The following is an 18,751-nucleotide window of genomic DNA, read 5'->3' on the forward strand; positions in this document are numbered from 1 at the left end:
AGCTGGGGCCCCAGCGTTTAAGTGACTGGTCCAAGGCCACACGGCCAGGCCAGGATTCAAACCCAGGCTGCCCGGACTCCACCTTTGCTCACGAGCAGTGTGTGTCTGCCAGGGCCCCGGTACGGAGCAGGCCTGGAGGAAACGGCAGCCACCGCGGATTCTCATCTGTAATCAGCATCACATCTAGAGTCAAGGTCGGCCGCATGCGGGGCGGGGAGAGCTGGGGGCCGCCGCCTTCCCAGCCCCTCCTGGGGGAGGATGACCCCGCCAGCCCCATCTAGCGCTGCAAACTTGATTTGGATACAGACACAGTCATTGCCTGCCGGTCGGAGTCCTGGGGGTATCCAGGCTGCTCTCCTGTTGTGGGTAGAGCTGTGTCCCCCCAAAAGACATGCTAAAGTCCTAACTCCTGGTCCCTGTGCACGTGACCTTGTGTGGCCAGAGGGTCTTTGCAGATCTGACCAGGTTGAGATGAGGTCATCCCGGAGGACCCTAAATGGCAATTTATAAGACCCTGTGAAGACACAGATGGAGACACGGGGGGCGGGCAGCCGTGTGAAGACAGAGGCAGACGGGTGTGGGGAGCTCACCCGCCAAGCAGCGCCACGAAACGCCGGCAGCCACCAGCAGCTGGGAGACACAAGGAAGGAGTCTTAGCCTTGCCCCCACCTTGAGCTCAGACTTCGGACCTCCAGCACTGCGAGAGAGTAAGTTTCTGTAGCAAGCCCCTCCAGCTTGGGGTCCTCTGTTAAGACAGACCTAAGACACGACTGCATCACCTTTCCCCCCACAGGGTCTGCACGCCCCCAGGCCCTGGCTTTGACCTCCGCATCTGGGAACCTGACATCCAAACATGGACAGGTCGGGCGCCAAGGCCAGTCAGCTGGAGACACTCACGTTCCCTTACCCCTGCTTTCTCCAATAGGAACGCACAATCCCCAGGAGAGTGGGGGGTAGGTGGGGTGGACAGCTTTATTTCTCCCTTGGGCGCCTCCTTGGCCAGCAGCCTTTCCTTAGAAGAATCCTTGGAAAGAACCACCACTCAGGATATTGGAACTTACCCTGATAACCAAAGACATAGGAGAGGGAGCCTGAGAGAATGGGGAGACTGGGTGCAGGACTGGGGGCCTTAGGAAGGGCTCTGTCACTCACTGCTCCTTCGTGACCCCTCACTAATGACCCTTCCAGGCAGGTCCCAGGACTCTAGGAATTACTAGCCCCAGGCAGGCACTCCGATCCAGCAGGGCATGTAGGAAGCGGTGGCACCCAAACTTGGCCTGCATTCTCGAGTTCAGAAACAAAGCCCAAAGAGCCCAGGAAGGGGGTGACATTGGGTTGTCTGGACTCTGCCAAGTTCAGGGCTTCGGTCCTGGAGGAGGGTGTGTCCAGCCAGCAGGGGAATGGCTGTTCCACGAGCCATCCCCCCTACCCCGCCCTGCTCCTGCAAGAAAATGGTTCAAAGGCCACGAAGGGATGGATTCTGATGGGGGAGCGGACCGCTGAGATGCACGGGAAGGACTGGGGGCGGCGTTCTATCTCCCTGTAGGGGTGGGAGGTGTCCCTTCCTGAGGGCCTGGCCCACATGTCCCCAGCACAACCCTTCCCGCTGGGCAGCCTCATTCCCTACTACAAGAGGACACCGAGGTCCCAGATCCTGATGTTACCCACAGGGTCACAGGCCGGTGAAGGGCAGGGACGGGGCGGACACCAGGCTGCCCACTCCAGTCCCTCGCTTCCCGCCTGGTGGACTGTGGACGGAATTCACCTGCCTGGAGGCCAGGCCCTTCCACACCTGAAGTCTGAGCAGGTACCGCTCCCCTGAGCAGGTACCGCTCCTCCCAGCCCCCGCCGGGCCACCTGCACTGGCCCCAGGGTTGTGCCGCAGCTTGCCTACCCCTCTGCGCCCCCAAGCCCTGCAGGCTCAGGACTCCTCCCCGCCCCCAGACACAGCGTCCTGGCCTCTCAGCCTGTCGGGGTCCACCCTGCCGCCCGCATGCTCCCTCGCTCCCTCGCTCCCCAGCTCACAGGCATCAGAGGAGCATCTCCGCCTGCCAGATCTCCACATTTCCAAGCTCGGGGTCCAAGCCCCTCCACAATCTGGGCACGAGCTTCCATTCCTTCCATTCCGCTTCATCCCTGGCTGCGCCTGTCCAGGCCTCCGTCTGCACCAACTTCCAAGCAGAAGACAGAGGGACTGCTTGTTCTCCAGACCTCCTGCCTGTTTCCCACCCCTGGGCCTTTCGCCAGGTGCTGCTGCTCTCCGTCCGGGACGCCCTTCCTCCCTCTCCTCCAACTCATTTCTTCCCCAGCGATATTGATGATAATAATAGTACTAAGACAGCAGAGTGCCCTGGCTCAGGGCATGGGCTGTGGCTTATACCGGTGAACAGCCGTCTGCCTTGGGCTCACGAGTGTGGTTCAGTGTGCCTCAGTTTCCCCACCTGTAAAATGAGAACCAGAACAACACCTTCCTCCCTGGGTGATTCCCAAGGCTGAACAGGTGTCCACAGATACAAAACAGGCCAGGTGCGCAGTGGGTGCTCGTCGGTACGAGCTCTTATCAGTAGGGGTCCTCCCCCCCACGCTGTCTTCCCCTGTATGGGAGGTCTGTGTCCTCTATCAGACTGGGCGCTAGCTGAGGCCTTTGGCTGCAGTGGACAGAGGCCTGTGGTATGTGCCGGGTGGACACGAACAAAGCCTTTCCTTCTTGACCACACTTTGGTCAGGCTCCTTGGAGCCTCTGTCACGGGACCGACCTTGGGCTTCCCACCTACTCTTGCAGGATCCAGTCTGAGCAGGAATCCTGCCAGGTTAGTTTAGCCCAACCCCCACCCCCTGTATCTTATCACCCTGTCCTGCCTTCAGCAAAAATTCCCCAGAGTCAGTCACAAGAGTGCCCCTTTCCCCACAGGTTTCCACCCACTGACCCTGGCCCTGCTTGTTGACGGTAAATCCCTCCTTCTGCTTGTTGGAACGGGGAGCTGAGGCTAATTTCTCTCCCCCATGGCAGATCCCACAGCCAGGAAACGCACAAACTCTGAAAATTCAAGTTTTTTCAGAGTCCAGCCACAAAATCTGGATCTGCTCTGATGTGAGGCTATCTGGAGTCCTTGTCTGCTCCTCTCTGTGCAGATGTGGTAGAGAGACACAGTCCCCCGGACGCCACCCTGGTGTCTCCTGCCAGCTATCAACAGGTTGGATCACCATTCAAAAGCCAGCAGGAGTTCCCAGGTCACATCTGGCCTGAGGGTCTCCGATAAGGGGTGGAGGGTTTGAACCGATGGGAAGCTGAGTCACAGAGCTTGTCCGTGGCTGAGCTGGGTTCCACCAGACCCCGGACTCCAGAGGTGGCCTGCCATTTCATAAGAAGCCTTGGAGACAGGTGCTTAGCACTCTGGAAAGTTCTCTATAAGAAGCAGTCGTCCATAGGGGGCATTAGGATTCTTCTGCAGTGACCACTCAAAGGCCAAGAGGCTGGACAGTTTTAAGGATGACACAAGCTGAAAGCTCTCTCCTTACGTCCTTCTCCCAGAAATGCTGGATTTAAAAAAATGACACATCTAAACGCATAACTTTCATACGCACTTGTAAGAAGAGGAGGAAGATCGCCAGGGGCCAGAGTGTTAATACTAGTATTATCATTCAGACTGTTTCATTCCCACACCTAGATGGTATTCAGTATTGATTTCACTGAAGGGTGTTACCTCGAAGAACGAACGAAGAACGCTTGAAAGACGCAGTCGTTCAACGTGGAGGGACCTTCTCGGTGCCCTTCTCGGTGCCTTAGGGCATCCAGCCTTCTAGCACTTACGTCCAGCAACCTTATTCTTTGCTGTGCCCATTTTGCAGATGGGGAAACTGAGCGACTCTGTGCTGGCCGAGCTAGGGTGCAAGCCCAGGTGGACTGGCTCCCAGGTCTGTGTGTTTCAGTCTCAGCTGCTCCCCTCACTGTGCTCTAATCAGCGTAACAGTGAAGTCCCAGGAAAAGGCCAGGAGCTAAAAACTGGGGTCTTGAGACAGAGGGTCAAACCAGCAGTCAGGAGGGAAGATGCTGAGCAGGTAGGTGTGAGAGACAACTGAGTCCCTCACACAAAGCCAGGGCTCTCGAGGGGGCCTGTTCCTCTAATAAATGGGTAGCTGAGAAAAAGATCTGCCCCCGGGCCAAGAGAGATGGCCCAGAAACCTGGTGTGTGTCTCCCTGAGCTCCAGGGAGCTGGAAAAGCATGCACGTCTCCTAGAACCTGTGTGGGCATCTGCACACATCTGCCCACCATCTGACCAGCCTGGTGATAGCCTCGGGCAGCCCACCCGAGCCATCGGGAAGGTGCCTTGGAGCGTCAGGCCCCCCCGAGCCGGGCAGGTGTCTACAGATAACCCCTGGCTGGAAGGAAACTCAATCCCAAGGATGCAGCGCCCAAGGCAACCGGCCACCAGTGGGAAGGAGGCACAAGCCACAACTGTCAGAACAAAACCCCCGAGGGCTTGAGCCAAGAAACCATTCAAAAGAGACCCCGAAGTGAATTTGCTTAACACTGTCAAAGGCATACCAGAGAACAAGAACGCACGATGTTATAAAAACCAGCTCCCTACTGGGAAGCCAGCGTCCTGGGCATGCGGACGGGGCTCACTGGTCCCAGTTTCCTGGGCACCTGGATAGGTGTGTGCGAGGGGACAGATCTGGAGGAGGGAAAAGGTTATTTCTGTCCTTAAATACACATGGTTCTCTCTCTAACAGATGAAGGTGAAATCCTTGTGGAGCCTGAAGATGACCCAGGACCCTTCAGTCCTCTCGAGGTTATGGGACTTCACTGGGCCCTTCTCACAGACCCCCTGAGGATGCCCCCCTCTCTCTCCCCTGTCATTAGGGCAGCCTGGGGACCCTGTTCCAGACACCAGATCCTTGGATCAAGCCAGACCACGGGAATACCAAGGACTCGGGTCAGCCCATCGCACGGGACCCCTCGGGTCTCATTACCAGGAAAACCTGTGCTCTCTTCTGAAGGGCATTCAACTCTCGCGGGCTTGATCCTTCCTCTTTGCTCTGGTCGCTAGGAAGCGCAGAGTCAAAAATCAGTCCCTATCTCACAGGTGTGCTGGAACCTCCTGGCTGGCTTTATTTATTTGTTTTGTCATTCCAGGTACATCTTGATAACGCTTATAGTAACAACACAGCCACAGGTATGACTTTAGGGACATTTTTCTAATAGCCAAGCACAGGCCAGGGAAAAGCAGCAGATGCTGAGGTCCTACTGGGCGCTGGGAACCCACTTCTCTCCCTCGCGGGGCTGCCTTACCGGTCAGAATGCCCGCTCTGTTTCACAACGAGGAGGCTGCCGTTCAGAGGACACTGGCTGGCCCTGGGTGCACAGCAGGTAAGGGAAGGGCTGAGATCTGAGCCCAGCTCTGAGCCGGAGGCCACCACCGCAGAGTCATCAGTCATCATGAGCACCTCCTGGTGAGCCACGGGTGGGCAGAGCCACAGGAGGCAGTGGGTGGAGGACAGAGATTGCCTTGGGGAGTCCTGAAGAGCCCTCAGCAGCTGTGCTATTTTAAACAGGCCTGGAAAGATGACCTCTCTCTGCAGGGCCCGGTGGGCCGCACCCTCAGCAGGGGCAGGTCTTGTGCTCGGCAACTCCACAGGATGTAATCTCCCAGCAGCCCACTGGGAGGGGCTCTGGAGCCGTAAACACAAGGCCACACAGGCAGTCGGGAGGTGGCCCTCCGGTCTTCCTGCCGTGCTCTTCACCCACAGCGCCTGCCGTCCCAGACCTGCCCAGTGCAAGGCCGTAGCTGGAACTTGGACAGACAGGGCCTTCCTCCAGGATTGGCCCCTGTGGCCCCAGAGCCCCAAGAGCTGGGCTTGGAGTGAAGCCAGGTGAGGGTGAGAGGTATTCCATGAGGGGACCAGACCTATAGGGCATGTGAAGGACAAGAGCCCCACCAGGTAGGGGATGTGGAGCGTGGGGGGAGAGTGTGTGCCATGCTGCCGGCCATGGGGTGTGTGAAGGTTCTAGAAAGGCCACTGCCTGGGGTTCAGACCTCTCATGTCCATGGGCTAGCTCCAGTCCCTTTCTCTTCCTGCACTGCAAACCCTGCCGGCCCCTAGGTTCTGTCGGCTTCAGTCTCCCACCAGGTTCCACCACTACCAGCATGAGGACTTCTCATGTCACGTGGGGATGATGACAGGACCTCACGGGGCCATGGTGATGGTGGAAGGGGCCATGTATGTGAAATGAGGCACGGAGGCCATTGCGTTTGGTCAGCCAACTCCTGTTCATCCTGCTAAACCCTGCCCAGGGTCACCTCACCCAACAACGTGGAGCCCCCTTCCACTGGGCTGCCAAGATGAGGCTGGACCCACAGCTCCGGCTCTGTGAGCACTTGGGGGTGGGGGGAAGTCACATGAGGCTCAATTAGCTGAAAAGCCCTGGGGCCTGTCCCCAGCCCTCCTTGACCTGCATCCGTTTGGGAAACCCTTGCCTGCGGGCAAGGTCAGCCGGCTGGGCTCAGATCCGGGCTCTCTGGGCGCCCCAAGAGCATGATGCAGTCACCCCAGGCTTGGTCCCTACTGCTCATCCGCTGAGTCCTTTGAGCCAGAAAGCTAGACTCTGACCTGGAGGCGGACGCAGCGTCCCGCCACCTGCTCTCCCTCAGCTCTTCTCTGGGTCCCGGGTGCGGGAGGACAGCCTTGCCCAGACACCTGGCCTGGCCCCCCAGGGGCTCCTCGTGCGGGTCTTCTTGGTAGTTCCTGGTTTGGCTCTTTCCCTGAGGTTCCTAGTGTGGCTGGTGGACAAGGTGGGGATGGATGAGCGCTAGCTCTTCCCTGGGAACCAAGGCGGCGAGGTGCCTTGTAGCACCTGTAAGCTCTACTCCTCCCCTGTGCTGGCTCACCCCGCAGGGATCCCCCCCCCCCCGGACTGGAGGGCCAGGTGACAGCAAGAGGTCTCTAGGGCTGCACCCCAGGGATGAGACAAAAGGATGAGGCTGTAAGCTCCCAGCCCTCTTGTAGGTAACCCACCAGGCTGTCAGCTCTGGGGCTGTGTAAGGGGAGAGGAAGGGGAGCAAGAGCCTTCCTGAGGCTTTCCAGGTGAATGAAAGTGGAGGTCAGCATCCTGGAGAAAGCTGTTGTCCTTGGAGGCCAGGCCCAGTTCATGGCCACATGCTTGCCCTTCACTCTATCTGGTAAGACCTTTCTCTAAGCCTGGCCTGGACAGCCAACTCCTATTCATCCTGCAAAACCCTGCCCAGGGTGACCTAACCCAGCAACGTCTCCTCCATGAGCCCTGGGGCCTCATGTGCATCTGCATTTGGAGGACAGCACTGCCCAGGCTGCTTGGAGGTTGAGAGTGGGACCCCTCACTATTAAGGACATGTTCCAGACTCTTTCCTTGATCGGCTCCTGCAGTTATAAGTACACCTTAGAATTCACACACAGCATTCTCAGGTGGGCAGGCTGCGAGCCACCCTTCACCGGGGACGCAGAGTTGTGAGGACAGGACCAAAGGCTGCATGCACTCCCCTCCCTTTCAATCGGTGAGTATTTCTTGAGAACCTAGCATGTGCCAGGCCCTGAGCTAAGTGCTGGGTTTGAATTTGACCTTGGCCAAAGCTTTTACCCTGGGCCAGCCTTGGTTTCTACTTCGGCATCGTAACTGCTCTGGCAGGAAGAGACAATGTTGGGGGGAGGAAGCAGTTCCCATTTACCAACAGGGGCAGAGGCCTGCACTGGGCATGTCTAGAGCTCAGCATCCGAGGCCACACCCAGAGGGACCAGCCCACCCCACCTTGCCTGTGCAGTTGACAACGGGGCTCCTGCCGGAGCAAAGATGGTGAGCCCTGGCTGGGGCCTACGCAGGCCCTTTCCCCCTCCCTCCTGCCTACAGCATCTGCTACCATACATATAGGGGAGAAGCTCGTCTATCTCAGAGACATTCTTAGCAACTACCCCCAGCCGCCCAACATGAGGGCCCATAGTCTCCTGGAGGGTCCTCTTGGCCTTGGAGCCGATAGAACAAGATGACGGCCCCTGACCTTGACTGTCGGCACAGAGGAGGTCTTTTCCCTTCACTGGCTCCTTCTCCTTACCTTCAGGTAAAGATGAGGAAGGAGCTCACCTGCACTGGGCCAGCCCCTCTGTGACTCAGTGGGCAGATCTCCGTGGCAGGGGCCTGCTGCTGCCTAGAGCTCTTTCTGGTTGATCTTGGGACATGACATTCATTTCCCATTTCTGGGGGTTCACCTGTCCCCAGGGTGCCTCCTGTGCTGTATCTCGTCCCCTAACCAGGCACCCTGGGTGACGCTCTGACCACAGACGACAGAACAAGTCTCAGGGAGGACTGGAGGTGGTAAGGGTTGTGACGGTGCCCCCTTGCTCTATGATGTCAGCTGCTGAGGCCCTCTCTGCAGATGAGCCAGCGGAAGGCCTGAGGCTCTGTGAGAGGCAGGGCTGCAGGCAAGGCCAGGGGTTCCAAGCTGGGTTCTAGAGACAAAAGGACCTGCACTCGGAAAGTGCAGCTCTGTTCCTTACTGTGACTTGGCCTCAGTTTTCCCATTCTGTGAGATGGGGACACAGCAGTGCCTATCTCGTAAGGTCAGGGCAAGGTTCTCAGGGGCTCCTTAATGCAAAGAGCCTGCCGCAGGGGCAGGGCGGCGGGTGGAGGGCTCAGGGCTCAGGGGATGCTGTTCCTGCGATGCTCTTGGGGCGGGGCATACGCCCTCTCCCCGCTGCATCACTCAGGATCCCGTCCAGCCCTCTCCTCCAGGGTCTTACCACCCCTGCCTCACCCTCATTCAGGGCTCCAGCCACGCAGCACTCACAGGCCTAGCCCACCTGCTTTCTGAGCAAACCCACCCACCAGCAAGGTCCCAAGCTGATGGCTGGGCTGAGGCCTCCCCTGGGCTGCCCTTTGTGACAAGTCCATGGCACCGCGGGTCTGCGTTCCTTTAGCCTCCCTCATCGGACTATGTCAGGCCAGTCCGATGGAGACTTATGCCCAGCAGGCAGGGATGTGTCTTTGTGGCAACGGCCTCCTAGAGTTTAGCAAATGCCTCTCAACACACGTGCGTGTTACTGAGCGAACGCCCCTGAACGCGCCCTGCCACCTGCTGGCTTCTCTCCAACACGGAGATGCCGGCTGTGCAGGATGGACGCGAGGCCTGACGGATGGGACGAGCTGCTCAGGGTCACATGGCTCCAAGGCCGGGAGGCCAGCCCTCCGGATCCCTGGGTCTCTGCAACAAGCCTCCGCCGGCTGTCTCTCTCATGGCCCCAGAAATCCTTCCTCTCCCACTGAACGTCTGTTGTGTCTGAAGGCCAGGCACACAGAGTCCCTGTCTGCAGAGACTGGTCCAGAAAGGCAGTGGGTTTCCCCAGGGAGCACACCTCCTAGCTTTACTGCTGTCCTTGACCACCTGTTTCTGAAACCCTGCCACGGTCCTGGGTGTCACTCACTCCCTCACTCACTCGTCCGTTCATCAGACGCTCCCGGGGTTCCTCTCTGCGCCAGCCCCAGGCTGAGCCTGGGGACCCAGAGATGGATCAGGCAGAGCCCCACCTTGGAGCCTTTGGAGGGTGAGAGACTGGGAACAGATGAGCATGGGGCACTAAATGCTGCCGCAAATGTAGAAGCCAGGATGCCACGGGCTGCCCCATCTTGCCTGGGTGGATGCGGGGCAGCCGAGAAGGCTTCCTGGAGGAGGAGGGCACCATCCAGCAGGGCCTTGAAGAACCAGGGAAAAGCCCCAGTGAAGCTGAAGAAGGACAGGAGGAGTTCCAGGCAGAGGGACGCCGGGGGGGCTGAGAGGAGGGACGAGTGAAGAGGAAATAGGCAGATGAGATGCCCCCGCGCGTGGGCAGGCAGTGAGGGGCGACGGTGGCTCGATCCAGCATGGGGGTGGGGGTCCTCGGGGGGTGGAGATGACCCCCGGCCACCCACAGGTAGCTCATCAGTAGCTTGCATGCGACCGGGCTCCCTCTTACACCTGTGGGTGACAAGGGCACTCCAGGACCAGAGCCTGCCTTCAGAACTCCAAGCCCCTTAGGAAAAGCCACTGCCTTAGAGCAGCAGCTCTGCAAAGCCCCTCGGGGCACCAGCTCCGGTTCCTCCCTGGGAGAGCTGACCGCAAAGCTTGCTGGGGCCTTTCGGAAACCAGACCTGGTCCCAAGGCCAGTGAATGCCCAGCAGGCTGGTGTGCAGAGGTGACAGAGAGAAATGACACAAGTGTGATCTTCACTCGGGAAAGAGCAGTTGACCCTCAAGCCACAGCCTGGAGGCCGAGGCTCAAAGGGGTGGGGCGGCCTGCAGGAGCTCCCCCAACATGTAAGCAGGCGGTGAGCGGGCCTGGGCGCTGAACCCAGCCCTGACGGTTCCGTGGGCTCCCCCCACTGTGGCATCAGTGTCCCCCACGGGTCCACGGAGCCTCGCATGGTGGCCCGCGGCCAGTGCACCCAGAAGATATTTTATGAATGAGCGAACAAAAGAATCTGAAACCCCTGCTCTTCCTCCCCACCATGAGGCCGTAGGAAGAAGCCATCTGCTACTGTTTTTTGTTGTTGCTTTTACTCTGAAAATCAAAAGCACAAACCCAAAGTCATAGCTCTGGGTCACATCAGGACGGACAGACAGCCCGGCCCCCGATTCTGGCTAGAGCTGAGTTTGTCCTCCCAGGGACAGGAGTCAGACAGACGAGGGCCAAACCTCCGCTCAGCCACTAGCAGCTGGAGACTTGAAGGGCTGCACCCCTGCTCGGAGCCTTGGTATCCTTCCCCACCCCCAACAGAGATGCAAGAGGTCCTACCTCCTTTGCCGGCTGCTGTGAGGACCAAGGAGGTGGGACCCTGCAGGGGTGAGTGCATGGGGATCCCGGCCTTCAGGCCTCCTCTGCCCGTGACCTTGGCGGCTGGATAAGCTCTGGAGCCCTCAGCACTCACTGTGCTGGGTGCCCTGTGGGCAGCTGAATGGCTTACACATTAGGAGGTGCGCATGCGGCCAAAGGGCAGAGGAGCCAAGGGGGGTGCAGGCAGGGGGCTCGCCGGGCTGCCCTGTGACTCAGCAGGAGGCAGGGAGGCCGAAGGTCTAGGGAGGGGAGCTGCCCCTGGCTGCGCCTTGTGCAGGGAAGCCCAGATGTCGCTGTTTCAGATAAATATTTTATCACTGCTCACAGAGCCGTCCCCAAGAAGGTGCCTGCCACCTCTGAGCCGGCAGAGCACTCCTTCCTGCCCGGACAGAAGGAAGTGGCTGGGTGGGGTGCAGGGTGGGGTCAGGAGCCCAGACCGCTAGCACGTTACTGTTCCGCTGAGACTTCAGGTCAGCTCGGCTCAGCAGATGCCCCCTGGCCTCACCCACACTCTGCCCTGCCCTGGGCTGTGAGCCGCAGGCTGGGTGCAGGGCTCAGCGCTGCCCCGTGGACAGCTCCTACGTTCCTCTTCACCGTGCCTAAAGCACTGGCCCCCTCTGCCCTTTGGCTCAGGCACACGTCCCATCCTGGTGGCCCAATGTCATGCCACCTCCTCCAGGAAGCATTCCTGGCTTTCCTTCTTTTTACTGTGTGACCTTGGGCAGGCCCATGGCGCTATCTAAGACCGTTTCTAAAATGGAGCTAACGACCCCCACTCGTGGGGCACAGGATGAGATTCTGTAAACAAAAGGTCTCCCAGCACTTCGCCCACAGGAAGACATTCTCTTTGGAGGGAGCGGGACATCAGGCGTCCGATCAATAAACACTGAGCACGTCGCAGGGTGTGACCCAGGGACGCAGACCGCCTGGCTCCTGTTCACAGGGGTCCATGATTTTCCTAGGGACACGGGACCCAAATAATCCTAATACTAACAGTAAGCGCAGGAGTAGCAACATGACAGTAGTAACAGCTGCCACGTTTCCAGCCCCTGCTGCTGCCAGAAACTTGACATCACACCCCCCTGTTCACACCTCCCAGCAGCCCTGTGCCGCGGGGTTCTTACCCCACTTCGTAACAGAGTGAAAACCATAGCTCCCTACCTCTCCACGGCTGGGCTTCCCAGCACGATCAAAGCTCAGCCTATTCTTCCAGGCGTCCCTTTCCACGCTGAGTCTGCTGGGCCAGGGACCATCACCACCACTTACTCAAGTCCGAGACTAACAGTCCTATGGAACTCATAAGGTAGTGAGCTCCCTGTCACAGGAACTAATCAAGCAGGGGGCATCATGTTTATTATCATCAATATGTGTCCTCAATGGCTGGCTTTCCGCCCATCTTAATCAGACCTAAACACTTACCAGTGGTGTGACCTTGGACAAGAGACTGACCTCTCTGTGCCTTGCCTTCCTCATCTGTACAATGGGGTCATACCATGGCCTTGGAGGGTTACATGAGGTGCATCTCAAGGGCTGCTTATGTGCTGACTATAACTATTCTGTAGCTTTACCTTACCCCTCTCCCCCATGGGAACCAAACACGGTAGAAATTGAAGTTCCCATTTCACAGATTTGAAAACTGAGGCGTGGAGAATGACCTCTCAGACTCAAAGGGTATGTGGCAGAACCAGAACCAGAACGCAGGTCTCCTGGTGCTGAGTGGGGGCCTCCCTCCCGGCCTGGATCCTCCCACCCCCGATCTTTCCTCCTGGGTTCTCCTCTGGGCTCCGGGCACACTGGTGTTGTTGGAGAAACTGCTTGGGGCAACACATAGAAGCTTTTTAACCAGTTCAGCTGATGGCACAGACAGCAAAACCTTAAGAACCTTCCAGAAAACGAGCAAGACTTCTGCTGGGGTCAGAGGAGCCCACTGTGGTGGGTCCTGATGTTGGGGTGTTTTGGTGACATTCTCTGACCTTCAGGCGGGTAGCACAGAGGGGTGGAAAGGGGGCGTGCACACCTGCCAGTCGGCCTAGGTCTGAACCCCAGCCCTGGTCCTTGCTGCCCGGGTCTCCAGGCAAACCACTGGGCCTCTGAATCGGCCACGCTCACCCTCTGGGCTGGCTAGTCCCTGGAGAATCTGCACATGGGACCAGGCACATGGTAGGTGCTCAAGAAACAGCAGCCCCCTTCTTCCCAGGGGTCAGCCCACTCTCTGGAATCCGAACCGAGGAGAGAGCACTACTTCCTGCTGAAATGAGCTGCGATTTTCTTGATAATCTTTTCAGAAGGGGCCCAACCCCTGCACCCCTACCCCCACTTTTCCCAGGGCGCAGACAGTCGGTGGCCTCACTGTCCTCCCCGGAGGGTACAGATGGGCGCGAGAAGGAGCTGAAGGCTTCCCCAGGCCCGGCCTGGAGTCCTCCCGCCACGCCGGAGGTGCACAAAGACGCTATCGCTGACCCTGATGCTGAGAGTAACTCTGGGCCTAACGCCAGCCTGAGTGGAAGACCACACATCGGAGCACCGTGACGGCGAGAGCCGGTGGCCGGACCGCCACTCTTCCTATCTTACACAGGGACTGTCCCTCTCAGGGCGTTATGCGGAGCCACCAGATCCTCACCACGACCCTATGCTCCGAGGGCTTGCCTTTCTCACCGCTTTCCAGATGAAGAAATCGAGGCACACAGAAGTCGAGGGCCTTGCCAGTGTCACACAGCCGGGGACAGGCGGGGCCGGGATTCAGACCCGAGCAGCCCGGCTCGGGAAACCAAGGTTTTGATCATCTCAACAGTTCCGTCCAAGCGACCCAATGCAGATGACACAACTGAAGCTCAGAGAGGTTAGGCAGCTTTCCCACGGCCACACAGCTATTGGACGGAGCTGTCAGGATTTGCAACAGGCGGGCCTGACTCTGGGGTCCCCGGCCCCTGCGGCCCCTCTCTGGGCCTGGCTGGCTCCTCCTCCCCACTGCCTGGAGCCGTGTCCTGGACTTAGGGATTCCTGAGTCACCAGAACTGGGGTCACACACAGACCTCAAAGCCCTCATCCTGCTGGTGCTCCCCCACTGAGATTTGGTTCTGAGACATCTAAGGGGGATGTGGTTAAAAGGCAAAAAGAGGGTTACGGTGTCACCAGGAAGTCACCTTTTTGTGCCACTAAACCCATGTCTTCACAGCAGTCCAAGACTCTAATTTGCTTCTCCAGACTCAGACTCGGGGCGTAGCTGGGTCTTCTTCAACGCGTATCCCGAGGCCACCCAAGGCTTCTGGGTGAGCCTAAAGCAGGACATCCTGACCCCACTGTGTGACCCTGTGCAGCAAGGACCCCACAGTCTGACCCTACAGCTCCCCGTTCAGATGGCATCTGTGGCTTCTCCCTTCTTGCCTCAACCGGGACCCCCCTGCCATCTGCCAGGCCTGGAGAAGGCCAGTGGGAATGAGCGAGGGAATGAATGAAAGAATGAATGGCTTTTCCTGGCCTTCCATGGGTGTCTTGGGAGCCTGCCCTCCTCACAGACGTCCCAGGAGATGATTTTGTTCACGTCCATGAACGCCCAGGACTCAGGCCACCTGAAGAGGTGGGGAGAGGGCCCCGGGCTGGCTCCTTCCTCCTCTTGGCCCCAGCCCCTCCTGGCTCTGCTGGGAGCCGCCTGGGAGACCCGGGTGTCATCTCCCAGTGCCTGTCTTCAGAAAGAGCTGGCGCCAGCATCCCAGCCGATCCCACGGAATGCTGCTCAACCAGCCCCATCCATTTAATCCATCCATTAGAAACAAACAAACAAATCCATCTGCAAACAAATGTTTCTGCACCGACCGCTTTCCCTGACGGGGAGACATTACGTCCACATGAACGCCTCCATCACCAGGTCGTTCAGGTAGCCGCAACACAGACGGTGCCCACCTCTCTCATGGCTCACCCCGGGTTCGCGGGAATGGGGGGCTTGCCAAATGTCAAGCATCCCCTGACTACCTGTAAGGAGTGGGGGATACTAGGATTTCTAGTTTTCAGATGGAAAATATGGAGGCCCCAAGAAGCAGAGTCATTTGGTCAGACCACACGGACAGCCAGAGGTGGCCCTGCAAAGCTGACCGAGGTCTCCCTGACACCAGAGCACCCTCCCGCCCCCATATTTTCAACAAACGGCTCAGAATCCCAGACAATTGGGTAGGAAAGACCCTTGGGAGGCCGTCCCCCGCTGCCAGATGGGGACCTGGGCTCAGGAAGGGGGAGTGGTTTGCCCAGGGGACTGGTGAGACCAAGCCCCTGGGTTGGGCTGCTCTTGGGTCCACCCCACAGCCCACGGGCCAGAAGGAGTATGTGATCTTGTGTTCAGCAGTGTTCATATTTGCACGTGCATGCGGTGGGGGTGGGGGGGGTGAGCTCTAAGATGCGGATTCCCGGTCAGGACGAGAGCCCAGGCACTGGCGTTTTATCAAGCACTGTCATTGAATTGGACAATCTGGTGGTCCTGGACCCCACCTCCTGGAGCCCCTAGCTTACCCCTCCAGGAAGGGTTCTCAGGCTGCACCCGGTGCAGGAGGTCTGCGAGGCCACAGGGAGCCCCACCTCCCCCTCCAGATGCAGTCCAAGGAATGCTGTTTGGAATCCCGGGGAACTCCCGCCCAGCGAGGATGTCGCCAAAAGCATCACTAATCACCTGGACCACGATGGCCACTCCAGGCAGCTGTGCACTGTGTCACTGGTGCCCTGAGGCACGGATGGGGAAATGGAGGCCGCTCACAGGAAGTGGCTGGGCTGGTCGGGGCCAAGACCACACCCAGTGACCCCCAGGCCAGGGACCCTCCCCGAGCCCAGCACATTTTCCCCTGCTGTGTTTCCACTGGAAACAATCTTAGAAAGCGTCAGGCCCTGCTCCTGTGAACTGGGTCCAGCGCATGGTCTGATCTTGCCAGACCCAGACCCCGACGCTCGCAAGTCTGCCCTGCCCGCCACCTCTCAAAGGATGTGAGGGGAGCTCCCCAGTTCCGAGGCCACAGACCCCTCTGTGCTCCAGCCCTGGGGTCTCTGCCCTCAGATGTAACTGCTGCCCCAGACCATGCCCCCCGCCCTCAGGGTTCTGTAGAGCCAGCTCCCCACAGGAAGGTGGCAGGAGGCCCAGGCCAGAGGCCAGAGGGGTGGGGCCCCCGCGCTGAAACCGGACAGGGCTCCCAAAGGAGGTTCTCCCTGCCTTGACCATCTTTGTTTGCTCTGTTAAGGGGGAGCCGTGTAAAGGGAGGGGAGGAGGGGCCATGGGGAGGGGGCAGTGCTGGGGAAGGAAAGCCAGGAGACAAGGCAGGGGGACACCCCGCTGGACGCACCCGCAGAGACCCACCCGCAGAGACAGAGCCCAGAAGGGGGCGGGGCGGGGCGGGGCCTTGCGGGGGGGGGGGTTGCTGGCGAGAAGGAGAGACCCCGAGAGAGGAGCTGGGAGGTCCCGGGGGACTCGTAGTGGGAGAGGCTGGAGCCCCTTGCCCGGGGGACACCCGACCCCTACCCCATTCCATGTCCCCGCAACTCGGCGTGACGCGCGGCGCACACAGACACACACACACACACACACACACACACACACACACGGCGCTCCGGTGCCCCCGGCCCGGCCTCTTCAGGGGCGCGTGCGACCCCCCAGGCCCCCCAGCCCCCTTCCCGCGCGGGGCCTCCGGGGCCCGTCGCCGCCGCTCACCTTGGTCCCCGCGCCACCGCCGCCGCCGCCGCCACCGCGCAGAGCCGGAGCCCGGGCCGGGGGAGGGGGCCGCCGAGGCCCCGCCCCGCCCCGCCCCCGGGGCCCGCGCTGGGGCGCAGGACGCGGACGCGGCCCCGGCCGCCGCCGCCGCCGCCCGGGCTCCGCGGCCGATGCGAGCGAGACCCGCGGAAGGAGGCGACCTGCGGCCGCCGGGGACGGGGCCCGCCCGAGCTGGGAGCTGGGAGCTGGGGCCGGGGCGCCCTCCGCGGATCCCGCACCCCGGTGCACTGCGCAGGCTGTAGGCGGTGCCCGCCGGGGATGGGGCGTCCCCGGCCACCCAGTAACCCCCCACCCCCCACCCCGGGCGGCGGTCCTCTAACGCCCACTGAGCGCCCTCTCCTCGAGCCGCGGCCTGTGCGGGGCGCTGCGAGCCGGAAAGGAAGAATCAGACATTCGGATTCTGTCCCTGCCCGGTTGGGCGGGGTGGGGGGGGGGGGCTCGGGATCGGCGGCGGGCAAAGGGGGCAGGGATGGAGCCAGCAGACGCTTCCAGCATCTGAATGGCCGGGCCTGGGGTTCTCAAAGTCTGGCCCCACCTGCCTCGTGGGCATCACCCTGAACTTGTCAGCTATGCACTTTCTCAGACCTCATCCCAGACTTACAGACTCTAGGGTTGGGGCCTAGGAACCTGGGTTTTACAAGCTCTCCAGGGGATACCCAGGCCCGGAGAAGTCTGAGAAGTACTGGCCTGGTTGAAATGTCCAGCACCCCGTATCTTATTCCCCAGACGGAGCACCCCGGCCCCACACCCGAGAGCATAAAGAAGATGTTCTTTTCACCCTTCGTTTAAAAAGGTCCCCCTGTCTCCTTTGTGATGTTGTGTTGGGAAGGGCGGCCGGGGCGAGGGAGGCTCCTGGACTTCTGTGGCAGGATTAACAGGCAGAAAATGTAGAAGGCCCTCAGGGGCAAGGCCGCCTGGCTGGGGCCTTCCCATGGCAGTTACTGGTCCTTCTGTGTGTCACAGTGTAGGGATGGTTTCAAGTTTTGAGGTGCAATTATGCGGGCACTTCTGTCTGCATTCAGGACTTTTCTCTCCCCTGACGGTGCTTGTTTGAAGCCAGGCCACCTGCTCCTGTTAGAATCGCATAGGTCAGGAAGCAGGCCTTCCTGGTGGCGGGAGGCCAGGAGAGGGAGTGTGCTGGTGGGCTTTGCCAGGGTCCAGGGACCAGCACCTTTGCCTGGGGGGCGGGCCAGGGCGTCCAGAGGGAGGAGAGGGCATCTGCACGGAGGGACCAGCTGGAGTGAGCACGGGAGGCGAGCGGGCCCGGGGATGTGCAGCATGTTTGCGCAATCTCAAATAGCTTCCCTTTCTTCTCTCTTCCCTTGTCCTGCTTCCGTTCTCTTCCTAATACTCGGGCTTGGCATTTTATTCTGTGATTGGTCATTTCTTTTGTGTTGGGCTTGTCTTCCAGGATGCAAATTCCCTGAGAGAGGGGCCTTGTCTCCTCTCTTCCCCCAAAGCGACCCCAGCGGTGAGGACAGTGTTTGGTACTTAGAAGGTGCCAACTAGGTGTTTGTAGAAAGAATGGGTGGGGATGGATGGCCCCATAATGAGCACCACTGGTCACTTTTCACTTGTGGCATCCCTGTCCCCACCCCCACCCCCCGCCACCGCCACCAGGTCCATCCTCTGGCAGTCTGTGTCCGCCCTGATGGGTGGGATCCTCTCCTGGTTCCTGGCTGGGGCTGAGGAGGGGGGAGAGGCAGAGAGGGTGGGGCGTTTCCTCCCCCTGACCACGGGCCGGGCCGCATCCCCGGCTCTGGCTGGGAGGCCCGCTGCAGCTGTAGGTCCCCTGGCTTCCGTACGAAACACGCTTCCTCGGCTCATTCTTTCCAGCCCCAGGGATGGTAGCAGCTTCCTGCAATCCCAGCCCCTGGGTGCTTCCTTAACCTGCCCATGCTTCTGTGGACAGTCCCTTTCGTGTGTCCCTTATCTGGACCACATGGGTGACATTACCGTGGTAGGTAGATGCATGTCATTATATATTTGTCCAGACCTTCAGAATGCACACCCAGAGGGACCCTAATGTCAGCTCTGGACTCTGGGTGCTATGTCAATGCAGGTTCACCTGTTGTAAGAGATGTCCCACTCTGATGGGGGATGCTGATGGCGGGGGGGACAGTGCGTGGGGGGTGCAGGGTATAGGAGCTCTCTGTACCTTCCTCTCATTTC

The 18,751-nt window shown here is 59.7% G+C and overlaps 1 protein-coding gene across 2 annotated transcripts in view; it reads right to left on the bottom strand.

The window, feature by feature from the left end:
• PRR5 (proline rich 5) overlaps nt 1-16,563 on the bottom strand; it is a 48,533-nt gene extending 31,970 nt beyond the window's left edge. The window contains exon 1 of one of the 2 annotated variants that reach the window (XM_045083714.1): nt 16,520-16,563. The gene's annotated coding sequence lies outside the window, so the exon portion shown is untranslated. Of the gene's footprint in view, nt 1-10,797; nt 10,913-16,519 lie in introns of those variants that run through there. The other variant, XM_045083720.1, reaches the window with a different exon arrangement.
• Nucleotides 16,564-18,751: the final 2,188 nt, after the last annotated feature.

Source organism: Mustela putorius, unplaced genomic scaffold (genome assembly GCF_011764305.1).
Source record: "Mustela putorius furo isolate JIRA1106 unplaced genomic scaffold, ASM1176430v1.1 tig00000738_pilon_pilon_pilon, whole genome shotgun sequence".
NCBI classification, from domain to species: domain Eukaryota; kingdom Metazoa; phylum Chordata; class Mammalia; order Carnivora; family Mustelidae; genus Mustela; species Mustela putorius.